Here is a 16,285-nt window from a genome sequence, read left to right as displayed (position 1 = left end):
CAGTTGGAATCCCCACCGTGTGACCTTGGGCAAGTTGTTGGACCCCTGGGAACCTCAGTTTTCCCACCTGTGCCAAAGGGGTAATCGCAGCTGCCTGGCTTGGCTGTTTGGGGGGGGGGCGGTGAAGATAACCAGGGAGCAAAGATAAAGTGTTGCTACCAGGGCACTGAGGGCCTCCAGGGGGGTCAGAAGGGCGGACCAGGGCTGGGCTTCCTGGCAGGTGCCTGGAGGAGGGGACCTGGACAGCAAAGTTTCAGCCTCATAACCTCTGGGTACATCCTCCTCAGGGCAGGGAGGCTGGAGTCTCTCTCATCTGCCCTTGACTTTCACACTAGGGGCCCACGCACCTACAGATCTGTGCCCGCCACTGAGCACCCATGTCACCCCCACGGGAGACTCTGTCAGCATCCCCATTTTGGGATAAGGAAACTCAGGCTCAGAGAGGCTGAGCATCTGGCCCCAGGCCACAGCCTGCATCAGCCCGGGAGCTGGGGAGCTAGGATTTGCACCAGGGGCTCTGCCTTCTGTGTCCTGCACAAAACTGGCTGTTTGTGCAAGATCAGGGGTGTCAACCCACTCCCAAATCCCCTCAGCCAGCGCAGGGGCTGCTGATGGATGCTTTGACCATTGTCCCCCACTCCCATCCCTGCCCCAGTCAGGTTTGCAGGATCACCTGGGAAAAGAAGCTCTAGGCAGATTTCCATGGTCAGCCTGTCCTGCCTGCTCCCCAGTGGCTCAGGACCCTCAGCTGTGGGCAAGCCAATTGGTAGGGCAGGATGGATACAGTCAGGATCCTCTCCCATTCATCCCTTGCCAGCCCCAATAGGCTGAGGAAGAGTCCAGGGGACGTGCAAGTGGCCTGGGGCAGCCCTGTGTTAGAGAAAGGTTGGTGTCAGTGAGGCTAAAAGTCAGAGAGAGAGGAGCCAGGATTGGGAGGCAGCGCTTATGGTTTTAATTAGATCAGCGAAATTTATTTTATATTTTATATTCTGATTATAAAATTAATTCATGCTCATTGCAGAAAAGTTTGCAAATATAGGAAATATAGGCTAAAGAAGAGAACAGAAATCATACATAATCTCATGGCTGAGAGCTCACTACTGTTAGCATTTTTAGGTATTTCCCTGTAGTCGTTTTTTTCCAGGCACCTACTCAGAGATGATATCTTTAAAGCAAGATCGTGGTCAGGAGCTTCTGTTTCTGGCAAAATAACAGACTGGCCATGCAGAGAACTCCTCTTGGAACAAAACACATAAAAACACCGGAAGCAATATTAATCTCAAAAGCATTTTTTAATGCGTGGTAGAGTTGGTGGGAAAGTAGGGAGCATCTTTAAGGCCAGAACTAATATGAAAGCCATACCATATTTTTGAGGTAAGTGGCAATTTGCATACTAATTGTAGCAGGAAACTGAACACTGATGCTTTTAGAAAATTATTATTTAAAATTTTAGGTGTGAATACAGATATCGTGGCTATATTTTTCAAGTTCAGGATGTCATCTCAAGTGGTCCCAGTGGATAGAGCCCCACAGAGCCTGGCAAAGTAAAGCAACTCTGGAGCGATGCACTTCGGCTGGAGCCTTCGAAGACGTCCCACTAATAAAGTCATACAAGTCACAGAGCCCGTCAGGAATGGACCACCAGGAGCAAGAGGCAGCAGGCAAGGTCAAATGCAGCCCCAGAGTCGTACAAACTGCAGACTCTCCGACTGTCAGTTACGAACTACAAAAAGGTCTTCAAATGCTTAAGGAAACAAAAGAGGATAGTCGAAGGATGGCAAAGAAGCAGGAAACTATCATATTTGCAGGCACATTGGAGAAAAGGACTAAAGAGCAATTCCAGAAATAAAAAACTATAATCGAAGTTAGAAACTGAACAGGTAGGTTAAACAGCTGAGAAGACATGTGACTATTTGGAGACAGATCAGAAGAAACGACCCACAGAGAAACACAGAGAGATGAACAGATGCAAAGGAAATTAACTCGTGTGGTCCTGGTGGGAATGTAAAAGGGTGCAGCCACTTTGGAAATATAATCTGGAAGCTCCTCAAAAGGTCAACATAGGGCTGCCGTATGACCCAGCAAGTCCACTCCCAGGCATCTACTCAAGAGAAATGAAGGCGTGTGTCCACATAAACTTGCACATGAATGTCCACAGCAGCATTATTCATAACAGCCAAAGAGTGGAAACAACTTGCATGTCCACCAACAGACGAATGGATAAGCAAAATGTGATTTATGGCTGCAATGGAATATGATTTGGCAATAAAAGGAAGGAAGCACTGACACATGGTACAACATGGTGAGTCTTGAAAACATTATGCTAATTGAAAGAAGCCAGGCACAAAAGACCGCATATTGTATGATCCCATTTATTTGAATGTCCATGATAGGCAAATCCATAGAGACAGAAAGTAGACAAGTGGTTGCCAGAAGCGGAGGGAAGGGGAGAATGGGGAGCTAAGGGTTTCTAACGGGTATTGGGTTTCTTTTGGGGTGATGGACATGTCCTAACGTTGATGGTGGTGATGGTTGCACAGCTCTGTGAATATCCCAAAAACGATTGTGTTCTACACTTTAAATGGGTGAATTGTATGGCATGTGAATTATATCTCAGTGACGTTGGAGTGTTTTTTTTAAGGAGATGAAGAGACACGGAAGACGGAGCAAGAAGACCTAATAGACAAAATCAGTGCTAGAGAGGGGAGAACTGGAAAGCAGGCAGAGGCAATATTCAGAGTGATAATGGTTGCAAGTTTTACGGAAGTGATGAATGACACTAAGTCCTCAGATTCGGAAAGCCCAAGGAATGCCACGAGGGATAAAATAAAGAAATCCACACTGACACACATCATAGGTGTATCATTCAGGGTCCAATCAGCAGACAGAAGCCACCGAGTCACTGAACAAGGAAAGCTTATTCTAAGGGGTTATTAAGTATGGGAGGGGATTGGAGGAGTGGGGGACTGGGTGGTAGGAGGCAAAAAGAACTCTAAAGAAGACAGGAACGGCAGATTTAAGGAGCACCCACTGCCCCAGGGCTGACACAGAATGCCCAGGGCAGGGATCTCCCGGCCGAGATCCGGACCTCAGTGAACAGGGCTATAGGTGGTGGAGAAGGTCACTGAGGTCATGCCAGCAGCACTCACTGGAAATCCACCCTCTGGAGTGCCAGGGAAACCGTTCACAATGAAGGGTCACGCCAGTGACCCTCTGCTAGGAAGCTGCAGCCGCCTGGAGAAAGGAGCACAGAGAAACAGGATGGTAGCCTGCCTCTGCCCACAGTGTCCCTCCAGTGCCCTCCAGCTCCGTTATCACACAGCAGGCAATCAAGGGTGGGTTTGGGGCTGACAGGTGGTAAGTTAATAAGTAGTGAAACAGCAGAAACCCAGAAAGAAAGAGCTCTTAAAGCCAGCCAGAGAAAATGACAGAATGCCAACAAAGAAATGCCGGTTAGACAGACAGTGGACGGCAGAGAAACATCTTCAAAATGCAGAAAATACTCGCAATGCTGCCTTCTGATCCCAGAAAAATGATCTTCAAGAACGGGGGCCAAAGAAAGACTTTTCCAGACAAACAAAACTAAGAGAGGTTATCAGTGGATCCTTAGTGGAGAAGCTGCTAGAAAATGTTCTTCAGTGGGAAAGAAGGTGTGACTTGCCAGAAGGAAGAGTGGGAGCAAAGAAAATGGTAAACACGTGGTTCAATGGAAACAAATTACCCTACAAAATAACAGTAACATCCAATTTGCCTTCAAGAGGAAACAATGTAGGGCTAAGAAATGAGGTGACAGAATTCTCCCCCTTCATTCTTTTTCTCAGTTATTTATGCCAATATGGACTCATGGACATTGGTTATAATCAGATACTATATTTATTTTGTTACTCCAGTCTTGGCCATTGGGAGCTCTTCCATTTGGCGCCTGTGTCCCTTTGCCACCCCTCTCCCCCATTATGAGTGGGTTTTTTAGTACTTCCTTACTTTCTGGCCCTCCAGGATTACCCTGTAATTCCCCACCCCAGCCCCTGCCCCGCCCGTTAACCCGTTCTCCAAGGGGCCTGGTTCCTTTGATGAAAAATGATATTTAGAAACCAAGAGCTGGGCACTAGCTGTGTCTTTATTTTTTTAAGTTGATTATCTTGGGCTTTCTAACTATTTAATCATATCAGCTAAAAAAAAAAAAAGATGATTTAACTACCTCTTTCCCAATGTTTATATATATTATGTCATTCTTCTTTCTAACACATTTTTTAATGGTTTATTTTTTTATTTTTTTTATTTTTTTCCTTTTTCTCCCCAGAGCCCCCCGGTACACAGTTGTATATTCTTCGTTGTGGGTCCTTCTAGTTGTGGCATGTGGGACGCTGTCCCAGCGTGGTTCAATGAGCAGTGCCATGTCCGCGCCCAGGATTCGAACCAACGAAACACTGGGCCGCCTGCAGCGGAGCGCGCGACCTTAACCACTCGGCCACAGGGCCAGCCCCTCTAACACATTTTTTAATTTTGATCTTCATGTAAGAGTAATTGCATTTGAGTGTAATTTTTATCTGGCCCTTTTTTTTTTTTTTAACCTGACATGGCATCCTGAGCATTTCCCCATATTATTCATGGTTCTTCAAAAGCATCATTTTTAAGAGCGGCTTAAGAATTCTTCTTCTGGCTATATCACAGTCTACTTAACCATCCTAAATGACAGCTAGCATCTTCCAGTCTTTCAGTGTGAGATAAGCTGCATCTAACATCCGCACACATACCTCGTTGGGTCTCTGGCTGTGGCCTCGGATGGCAGTGTGTGTGTGTGAGTCACCCTGGGTGACTTCATTCAGACTCCAGACTGCACAGCTGTTACATAGGGCTGGAAGTTGAGAAAGACTTTGGGGTCAGGGCTCAAATCAGAGCCAAGACAAAGGGGAGTCCATCCCTTCACAGCTCCTGGGTGCCCCACGGCCGTAGGATCTGGATGGATGTTTCTTCTTTTATATCAATCTGGCATTTATTCATCAATCATTTATTCATTCCACAAACATTCACTGAGTACCTACTGTGTGCCAGGCACTCTTCTGGGAGTTTTAGATACCAAACAAAGACCCCTACCATCATGGAGCTCATACTTTTCGGGGAGGTGGGGAGGTGGAGATGGATAATAAGTAAGAAATGTGATAAATAAATAAATTGTATAATACATTAGAAGAACTATGAAAAAAAGAAAAGAAAGCGTAGAGCAGGGTTGAGGAATCAGGGGAGATGTCCCGGTGCTCTCTGTGTGCCGTGGGCCGTACGGCAGGCGCTGGGGACGGAGCCTCAAGGCCATGGGGGCTGCTAGTGAAGTGTCTCAGCTAATCCCAGTGCAGGCGGCGGGATGCCAAAAATCAGAAAAGAATTAATTCCCGGCTTTTGAGTTTCAAAACAGACCCTTGAAACTCAGAGAAGAGGCCCTGGGCAGGGAAGTGGGGGGAGAGTGTGGGTTAGCCCAGGGAGGGAGACAAGACCCTGAGGAGCAGTGTTTAGAGCGCTGGGCCCCAAACCCTTTGGCCTCAGGACCACTTGGCATTCTTAACACTTTTTGAGGGTCCCAAAGAGCTTTACAAGGGTTCTATCTACTGACTTTTACCACAGTAGAAATTAAAACCAAGACCTTTTTTAAAAAACTTTTTATTGAGATTGTGATAGTTTACACCCTTGTGAAATTTCAGTTGTACATTATTGTTTGTCAGTCATGCTGTAGGTGCCCCACTTCACCCTTTGTGCCCACCCCCCACTCCCCCCTTTCCCCTGGTAGCCACTAATCTGTTCTCTTTGTCTACATGTTTAACTTCCACATATGAGTGGAGTCATACAGGGTTCGTCTTTCTCTATCTGGCTTATTTCACTTAACATAATTCCCTCAAGGTCCATCCATGTTGTTGTAAATGGGACAATTGTATCCTTTTTTATGGCTGAGTAGTATTCCATTGTATATTCCATCGTATATATACATATATACATATCTTCTTTATCCAATTATGTGTCGATAGGCACTTAGGTTGCTTCCACGTCTTGGCTATTGTAAATAATGCTGCAATGGACATAGAGGTGCATGGGACTTTTGGAATTGCTGATTTCAAGTTCTTTGGATAGATACCCAGTAGTGGGATGGCTGGGTCATACGGTATTGCTATTTTCAATTATTTTAGAAATCTCCATACTGTTTTCCATAGTGGCCGCATCAGTGTGCATTCCCACCAACAGTGTATGAGGGTTCCTTTTTCTCCACAACCTCTCCAACATCTGTCACTTTTTGTTTTGGATATTTTTGCCATTCTAATGGGTGTAAGGTGATATCTTAGCGTAGTTTTGATTTGCATTTCCCTGATGATCAGTCATGATGAGCATCTTTTCATGTGCCTGTTGGCCATCCGTATATGTTCTTTGGAGAAATGTCTGTTCATGTCTCCTGCCCATTTTTTGATCAGGTTGTTTGATTTTTTGTTGTTGAGTTGTGTGAGTTCTTTATATATTATGGAGATTAGCCCTTTGTCGGATATATGACTTGCAAATATTTTTTCCCAGTTAGTGGGTTGTTGTTTTGTTTCAATCCTGTCTTACTTTGCCTTGAGGAAGCTCTTTAGTCTGATGAAGTCCCATTTGTTTATTCTTTCTATTGTTTCCCTTGTCTGAGAAGACATGGTGTCCACAAAGATCCTTTTGATACTGATGTCAAAGAGTGTACTGCCTATATTCTCTTCCAGAAGCCTTATGGTTTCAGGTCTTACCTTTAGGTCTTTGATCCATTTTGAGTTCATTTTGGTGAATGGTGAAAAAGAGTGGTCAATTTTCATTCTTTTACATGTGGCTGTCCAGTTTTCCCAGCACCATTTGTTGAAGAGACTTTCTTTTCTCCATTGTATGCCCTCTGCTCCTTTGTCAAAAATTAGCTGTCTATAGACGTGTGGTTTTATTTCTGGGCTTTCAATTCTATTGCATTGATCTGTGCACCTGTAAAACCAAGACCTTTTAAAATCATTTATTCTTTTAAAAATAACAGAGATAAATGGATTGTGTGCTAAGACAAATAACATTTTATGAAAAATAGCTATCTTTATCAAGACAAAATTAGTGCCGAGTGACATCATTTAAAACTTTTCCCAATCTTCTTAATGTCTGGCTTCTCATATCAGTTTCTGCATTCAATTTATCACAAAATGTTGTTTGGGTTGAAGTATAGAAAGGAAACGTGGCCTTGTAAGGCCAGCATGGTGGTGTGGTGGTTAAGTTCACATGTTCAGCTTAGGCAGCCCGGAGTTCACCAGTTTGGATCCTGGGCATGGACATGGCATCGCTTGTCAGGCCATGCTGAGGTGGGGTCCCACATAGCACAACTGGAAGGACCTACAGCTACGATACACAACTATGTACTGGGGGCTTTGGGGAGAAGAAGAAGAAAAAGAAGAAGAAAAACACCTCCAATTGAGTTAAGCTACTGTTATAGCAGATAGTATTGTCCTAATATTGAAATGGGTTTCAGAAGTGGGGAGCTATTGTTAAAAATGTATGCCACAGCCAGGTGGCATAATGGTTAAGTTCATGTGCTCTGCTTCGGTGGCCAGGGGTTCACAGGTTCAAATCCTGGGCATGGACATAGCATCACTCATCAAGCCACGCTGTGGCTGCATCCCACATAAAATAGAGGAAGATTGGCACAGATGTTAGCTCAGCAACAATCTTCCTCAAGCAAAAAGAGGAAGATTGGCAACAGATATTAGCTCAGGGCCAATCTTCCTCACCAAAAAAAAAAAAAAAAAAAAAAATTAAAAGGAAGAAAAAACTAAAATGTGTGGCAGTGGCTCAGCTGTCAAGCAGTAGCGGTTGGAAGTTGATGTCTGACAGACCCATGTAACTCAGTGGCAAAGCGTGAGGTTCAATTTTCTCCCGGGATGACTTGGAAGGTCAACCAGATACCTACTGAGCTTGAAGACCTAGGAGAAAATGGAACCTGGTTGTTACTAGTTCCATTATCCAAGTATTAGAAGAAAGAGAGGCTCGGGAAAAATGGGTCCCTTTTCAAGCAAATGTGAAAGGGAACAGGAAAAGTCTAGAAATTTGGGACTTTGTGGGTTAAAAAAAATCCAGTTCCTTCTAGACACCATGTAGTATGAAATAAGACCACCCAAGGTTGTGGGTGGCAAAGACGGGTCAACACACAGCTTGGTAACCAAGATCAGATCCCACAGGAGAGGAGGGGGCTGCGGTGGTGAGGAGGCAAGGAAAGAAACTGAGGGTTGAGAATTGGGTTTAGGAAAAGATTGTGGGTGTGGTTACCTGCACTTGCAAATAGACTGGAAACAAACAGGTCATTCTTGTCCTGCTAATTCTATGAGAGAATTACGTTGCCAAGGGAGTCATGAGACCAGAGGTTAAAACCCTATACTGATGGGACATTAAAACGAAAGTGACATGCAGGCCCCCAAACTTGTACAGGCAGGAAGTGGGCTGCCAAAGCTGGACATCCCCCCAGGAGGCAACGTCCCCAGTAAACACTTCAGATGTGGCCCCTGGGGAGAGTGGACAGGAAAGAACCTTCCAGAAAGTGGAGCCGGTGCTCCATCGTTTCTTCATTTACCTCCCCGTCTCTACTCTCCTTACTTCCAGAAGTTCTGTCTTGGGTCTTCTGGATCTGACCTCCAGATCTCTTCTCTCTTTCACGTTGATTTCCATTTTTCGCTATAATTTCACTGTGTTGTCCGTTTTTCCATCTGATCTTTCAGCAGGTCCTTCAGCAGGTTCACTTCCTCTTTTGAATTTTGAATTTTAGAAATGGTGTCTTTTTCATTTCAGAAGACAGTCTGTGGCACATTTGCGTGACCTCATTAGAGAAATCTTCAATTCACCAGGAAAGTAGAACAATTCTGAATTGATGTGCACTTAACAACATGGCCTCAAAGTAAGTAAAGCAAAGATTAATACAATATCAAGGAGCAGTAGAAAATCTATGATCAACAGAAGATTTTAACATTTCTCTCTCAGTAACTGATAGAACAAGTAGACAAAAAATCAGTAAGGATATAGAAGATTTGAACAACATAATTAACAAATTACTTGATTTACACATATGAACATTGTAGGACACACATCCTTTCAGGCACACTCAGAACATTTACACAAAGTGACTACATGCTGGTCCACAAAGCAGTTTCAACAAATTTTGAAGGACTAAAATAATACAGAATGTATTTTCTGACCACAGTGCAATTAACCTAGAAGTTGAAAACAAACAAAAAGCTGGAAAATCCCTATTTATTTGGAAATTAAGAACACACTTTTAAATAACAAATGAATCAAAGAATAATTCGGATAGGAATTTAGAAATTTTTTTTTTGAGGAAGTTCAGCCCTGAGCTAACATCTGCCAATCCTCCTCTTTTTTTTGCTGAGGAAGACTGGCCCTGAGCTAACATCCGTGCCCATCTTCCTCTACTTTATATATGGGATGCCTGCCACAGCATGGCTTGACAAGCGATGCCATGTCTACATCCAGGATCCGAACTGGTGAACCCTGGGCCACCAAAGCGGAACATGCAAACTTAACCACTGTGCCACGGGGCCAGCCCCTAGAAATATTTTGAACTGAAAAATAGTGAGGGTACCATATTCCAAAACTATGGGGTGCCGCTAAAGCAGTACATAGAGGAAATTTATAGTCTTATATGCATATCTTAGAAAAAGAGAAAAGTTGAAAGTTAATGAGATAAACATCCATCTCAAGAAGTTAGGAAAGAACCTGAGCGTGTTTCTCTGTTAAAGGGAAGATGCCAGTGAGAGGGAGGCAGGACATACAAGAGGGAGTAGTGAATCAGCAGATAAGGTCCTGAAGGAGACAGTGGGGAATAGAACCTCCCATGCCAGGAGAGGAGATCATCTTTTATAGGAGAGAACACCTCTTCCAACTTGACAATAAAGGATGGATTCAAGGCCCACTTGTAGGTGGAGAGGGAGCTGAGAGAGTTTGTTTCCCTTTTTCCTTAAGAAAGAGGCAAGACCTTCTGCTGAAAGTGAACAAGACGGGGTTTGAAAAGGATGGAAGGGGATGGGAGTGAGCATCCAACGGGAAAGCATATGGGATTTCTGGTGGCACAGAGGGCCGTGTTGAGGCAGGAGACCATGCATCTTCCTCAGCACCAGGGGTAGGCGTGAAAAAGGTGGACGGCTGGATCCATCCAGGGGTATGGTGTTGCCAAGTGGGTGTGCTGGATGGGCAAGGAGGTTGAAGATGCTATATCGGCAAGAGAGTGACCTACTTGTTGGATCACAGAATCCAGCCTGGAGGACGAAGGGAGGGGTCGGCAGAGCCAGGAGTGAGAAAGCAGAGAGGGGAAGGGGCTGTAGGGGCGGATGAGGCCCAAGAACAGGTGCATCGGGAGTAAGGAAGTGGGAGAGCTGGAAGGATGGTTCAAGAGCGGGGAGCCTGAAGGAATAATCTGAGATGGTGCCCCTCCACGTGAAGGATGACAGGGTCCCTATTGTGGCCTTGGGGCGGGAGGCTGAAGTGGAGAAGCCGTGAAGGTCACTGGGACCAGGATGAAGAAAGGCAGAGGAGCGCAAAGGATGGAGTGTGCGTTGGTGCTATCAAAGTAGGAGTGGGGGAAGACGGTGCTCTGATGCCATGGGAGGTGGGCTGGGGAGGCTGGGGGAGGCAGCGCCCAGGAGCCGTGGAGGGTGGCACGGTCTCCCCGAAGCTGAGGAAGAGAAGCACCTCTGTGTGTATTTTCCAGGGCACGAGAAGATTTTCCCTGGCATTTCTCCCAAGGTAGCTTTCTGGAAACACTAAGTGGAAATTTTAAACCAGGTTTAGGAAAATCAGACATCTCCAAAACACGTGAAATCCACAGAAGACAAAATCTCGAGGTTAGGCGTATGCGTGTTTGGGGGCGGGGTGTAGAGGGTGGTCGACGTGGTGTGGGTGGAAACTGTGGTGCTACAGGAAACTCAAATCAGAAACGTAAAGGAGACGCAACGTGCACCTTTCCCACTGGGTCCTGGCCAGGGTTCCCTGGGATGCGCCTTGTGACTTGGGTTACAATGGGGGGCAGTGAGTGAGGCTTAGTGTTTTGAATCTATCAAATGTCCCTGGGCGTTCCGATCCATGTGGCTGGAAATAAACAAATGACCACCTAGAACACAGATGACACGATGACACAGTAGGGTTTATGGGGGTCGTGACAACCTCTAGAACAGAAAGCAGACTTTCTTTATTTTCCAAGCACACTCTAGTTTCAACCAGGGCTCTCCTTGCTTTTATGACCCTCTATCCAGACAGCCGGTCGACATCATTCTTGGAAAAATTATTTGGGTCTGCAAGGCTGTAACTGGTTTAATCGCTTCTTTGTTTTTTTCTCTAGACAAAACAGTATCCAATCATATAGCTTCTTCTCAAAGAACTACTTTTCCATTCCTTTGTCAGTCTTTTTAATTGGAATAACTTGAATTTCTAACAATAACCTGATAAGGAATGGATAGGTCTATAGCATAGAGAAAGGTTTATGCCTCAGGAGTTACACATTATACTATTTTAAATATGTATTGGGATCAATGTGTCTTTTGTTGTTTCTGTTAAGGAACCTTTTTCCTTAAAGGTTTTGTGTGTGTGTGTGAGGAAGATTGGCCCTGAGCTAGCATCTGTGCCAATCTTCCTCTTTCTGTATGTGGGACGCCACCACAGCATGGCTTGATGAGTGGTGTGTAGGTCTGTGCCTGGGATCCAAACCCATGAACCCTGGGCCGCTGAAGCGGAACATGCAAACATCACCACTATGCCACTGGACTGGCCCCTCCTTAAAGCTTTTATAATGGAAAAATTTTTTTCTACTATAAAAATAATATGTCTGGGGGCCGGCCCCCTGGTCCCATGGCCCAGTGGTTAAGTTTGAGCGCTCCGCTGCGGGGGCCCAGGGTTTCACCAGTTCGGATCCTGGGCACGGACATGGCACCACTCGTCAGGCCACGTTGAGGTGGCGACCCACATGCCACAACTAGAAGGACCTGTAACTAAGATATACAATTATGTACCAGAGGGATTTGGGGAGGTAAAGCAGGAAAAAAAAGATTGGCAACAGTTGTTAGCTCAGGTGCCAATATTTAAAAAAAATAAAAAATTTAAAAAAATAATAATTTCTTAGACATCTTGAGAAATACAAAAAGACATGATAGCTTCTTTGCTATTTTTGACCCTTTAGTGTTCCAGATGAATGTTAGAATTAGTATTTTCTCAAGTTCCAAAATACAAAATGAGTTTTAGATTAAAATTGCGTTTGGGGCCAGCCTGGTGGTGCAGCGGTTAAGTTCACATGTTCTGCTTCGGCAGCCTGGGGTTCGCCAGTTCGGATGCTGGGTGCAGACCTACACACCACATGGCAAGCCATGCTGTGGTAGGCATCTCATATATAAAGTAGAAGAAGATGGGCATGGATGTCAGCTCAGGGCCAGTCTTCCTCAGCAAAAAAAAAAGAGAAGGATTGGCAGCAGAAGTTAGCTCAGGGGTAAACTTCCTCAGAAAAAAATTGCATTAAACTTATGAATTAATTTTGCAAAATTTACATCTTTATGAGATTTCACCTTCCCATCCAGGAACATAACTCTCCATTTATTCAAGCTTGTTTTTGAGTCCTCCGTCCAAAGAAAATTCTAAAACTTGACTATGTCCTGAATGCCTCTCACCAATGTATCCCTAGGTATTCTATAACTTTGTTATCAGAGTAACTGACATTTAAAATTGTTTAGCTGGTTATTGTTGGTATACAAGAAATATACTGACATATCTTTATTTTGCATCCACACAGATTCTTAACTTGTTCTAATAACTTTTAATTCATTTTAAGTTGACTCTCTTAGACATTCTAAATAGTTAATCATATCTTGTGTAAATAATGAAAGCTTGTCTTAAAGAATATATATTCCATTTATTGTTCTTGTCTCATTCCTTTGACTAGAACAATGTTCACTAAGAGATTGAGAACAGGTAACTCGTTTCTGATCTTTCTAGGAACACCTTTTTTTTTTTTTTCTAATCTCTAAGTATGATGTAGGGTAATAGTTTGAAATAGTTATTCTTTATCATATTGAGTACATATTCTTCTATTTCTAGTTTACTAAGAGTTTTTATCCACCATGGCAGCCCTTTTTCACTGAATTTGTAATACATTCCTATCATTTCCTCTCCATCCATATCATATATAATGAATGTGTGCTTGCAATGACCACCCAGAATTCCTCATCAAGATTTTCTACTAATGAGCTCTTCCAAATTTTGGTAATCAGGATGTAAAAGATACGTCATTTGCATAAATAGAAGATAAATGTTTAAAACCATTGTTTTCAACAACAATTTCTGACAAGAGTCTCTCCTCAGCCTCAAAGTCCCTCCGCCCTCATTTGCCGTTTCTTGGACTCTGAGCCGCGTTCCTTGGGTTCCTGGACTATGAACACCTCCAGGAGCACCACTGCCCTCGTCTGTGAAAGCAGCAGTTGCTCTGTAGCTGCTGCTGGAAGAGATGCTGGGTGACAGCCTCTCCTTACATTTGCTCAGAGCTGCAAGCCCAGGGTGTCTGTATTTGCTGCCTGGGGGCCCCGGGATTTGCCATATCAGACCTCTGTCTGTTCTGTCACCCTCCACAGAGCCCTGGACAAGGTGGCCCTATGGAGCCAAGCCAAGGGCTGAAGGGGAGCCGAGGCACACTGGTTGAAACTGTAGTGTTATCTGCAAACTTGATAAGTGTACTCTTAACCTTCCCCCCAAGGATGTGCAATAAAGCTACCTCTTAGTAGGCGGAGTGACCTATTTGCTTAGTAGGCGGAGTGACCTATTTATGTTCATGAGGTTTGGGTTTGTTAGTCGTATCATTCAAGTCTTTAATAATCTTACTGGGGTTTTGGGGTTGTTTTTTTTTTTTTTTTTGGTCTGCTTGTTCTATAGATTACTAAAGGAAGCATATTAAAATCTCCCCCTATGTTGGGGATTTTTCTATTTCTGTCTCTGCCAATTTTGCTTTATATCTTTTGAGGTCATGTTATCGGGCGTATTGCAATTTAGAATATTTAGAACTGTACATCTTCCCAGTGTGTTGAATTTTGACTCATATGGAGTGAGTCTGTTTAGCCCCAGTAAAGTTTTTAAAAGTCAGCTTTATTGGGGTATAATTTACATACAATAAAATGCATGTATTTTAAGTATGCACTTCCACTGATTCACACACACATACTCACGTAACTACCATCACAATGCTGTTTTGACTTTTGCCTTTCTTTACAGCCGTGTTTGTTTTGATTTTTAGTTAAATTTATCAAGGCAAAATTTACATTCAGTAAAATTCACACTTCCATGAGTTGTGACAACTGTATACCATCAAGTAACCATCATCACAATCGAGATACAGACTATTTCCATCACCCCAAAAAGTTCCCACGTGCCCCTTTGTAGTCAATCGAACTTTGCCAGACAGCAAGTTCAGCTGGGCAACGCTAAGCCAATCCGTCTTCCCTCAGCCCCATCCCCTGGTGACTACTGCCTTTGTCTCTATACTTTTGTCTTCTCATGAACGTCATAAATGGAATCATAGCGTACATGGTTTCTTAGGTCTGGTTACTTTCTCTTAGCATAATGCTTGTGAGATTCCTCAGTGTTGGTGAACGTATCGGTAATCTGTGCTTTTTTATGGCTAAGTAGTAGTACATTGTACAGATGTATCACAACTTGTGTATCCATTCACGCATTGATTGTCATCTGGGTTATTTCCAGCTTTTGGCAATTATGAATAGAGTTGCTATAGACAATTTCATACAGGTCTTTGTGTGGACATGTGTTTTCGTTTCCCTCCGGTAAATATCTAGGAGACTGCCAAACTGTTTTCCAAAGTGGCTATACCATTTTGCATTCCCGTCCACAATGTCTGAGAGTTCAAGTTGCTCTGAATCTTCACAGATACTTGCCATTTTCATTTTGGGCCCTGAAGGGGGACAAGGGGGCCCCCGGGGTGCTGGCACTGCTGCTTCCTATCTGAATGCTTATTACACAGGGGGTTCAGTTGGTGAAAATTCATCAAGCTGTAAACTTATATGTACACATTTCTGTGTGTATAATAACCCTCAACAGAAAGATTTTTAAACTATATACAATTCCTTTGAATAGTTCCAGGAAATTAACCTAAAATGCGTTGAAATTAAAAACATACTTTTAAAAAAATTGAAATGGAAAAAAAACCCTCAGTGTAAATCCACAGCAGCCTGGTTTCATAATCTCTGAGTTTTTTTTCCAGCGATCCGTAGTAAATATCTAAAAAAAGCAAATTAATATTTCTGAACATTATAAGTGACAGGTCAGGAGGATCAATCGGGTAATGCATATATAATTATATTCCCACGCTCACCAATTACCCATTTTTATTCTACAAATTCTCATAATTTTAATGTCCTTAATTTTGTGTTCAGAGCATAAAATTGAACCTTCGATTACTAAGTAATGACAACAAAGGGTGGTGCACAAACGGAAATATTGGCTTTATTTTTTCTCTAGGAGTAATGGTTCAGTATTCACTGAGTCAGTCTTCAAGGAGACTTGACTAAACATAACTACCGTGAGTAATGAGAATGGACTGTCTGGTGAAACTGAGGCACAGACGACGTAAGCTTCTTGCTCAGTCACTCAGCTAAAAAGTGGAGGAGCCAGGATTTGAAGTGTTACTCGAGAGCCCCTCACTTTCACATCTAGCAAGGACTTACATTCAAACAACACTGTAATTCAACAACCGAGAGGACCAGGCTCTGAGTTTGTTGTTAGCTATTTCTGCACAGAAAGCACCTGAGACCATCTGTGCCCTGAGGCAAAAGCTTGAGGATTTAAGAGCATCCTTCTCTTTCTTGAATTCATCCAGTGCCATCAGAAGCAGCTCGCCCACACTGCTTTACGCTTCATAATACTCTGCAGAGGCAGCTATGCAGTTCCCAGAGCTGTGCTCAGCAGATGCTAGGTCCCAGGTGACCCCAATCCACTGAACGGTGCTACATTCCCCCACGAGAGAATGAGTTTCCCTGTATTCTGGACCACCTCAGTAAGATATTTCCATTGTTGTCTGAAACCCATTTTCTAGTAACACCCTAGACTGGGGGTTTGCAAACGTTTTCTGTAAAGGAGCAGGCAGTAAATATTTCAGGTTTTTTGAGGCACACCATCTCTGCTGCAACTACTCAGCTCTGCCCGTGTAGTGCAAAAGCAGCCAGACGACATATAACAAAGAGGTGGAACTGTCTTCCAATAAAAC

General features: G+C 43.7%; 1 long non-coding RNA gene across 1 annotated transcript; it reads left to right on the top strand.

Annotated features, from left to right (window-relative positions):
• Positions 1-215: 215 nt before the first annotated feature.
• On the top strand, positions 216-14,907 carry LOC138916443 (uncharacterized). The gene is made up of 3 exons (XR_011423720.1): positions 216-1,374; positions 8,815-8,920; positions 13,381-14,907. It is a non-coding gene; the product is annotated as an uncharacterized lncRNA (long non-coding RNA).
• Positions 14,908-16,285: the final 1,378 nt, after the last annotated feature.

The sequence above is a fragment of the Equus caballus genome, chromosome 12 (genome assembly GCF_041296265.1).
Source record: "Equus caballus isolate H_3958 breed thoroughbred chromosome 12, TB-T2T, whole genome shotgun sequence".
In the NCBI taxonomy this organism is placed as follows: domain Eukaryota; kingdom Metazoa; phylum Chordata; class Mammalia; order Perissodactyla; family Equidae; genus Equus; species Equus caballus.
Note: the sequence above shows the minus strand (reverse complement) of the source record. Positions and strands in the feature narration are given on the sequence as shown.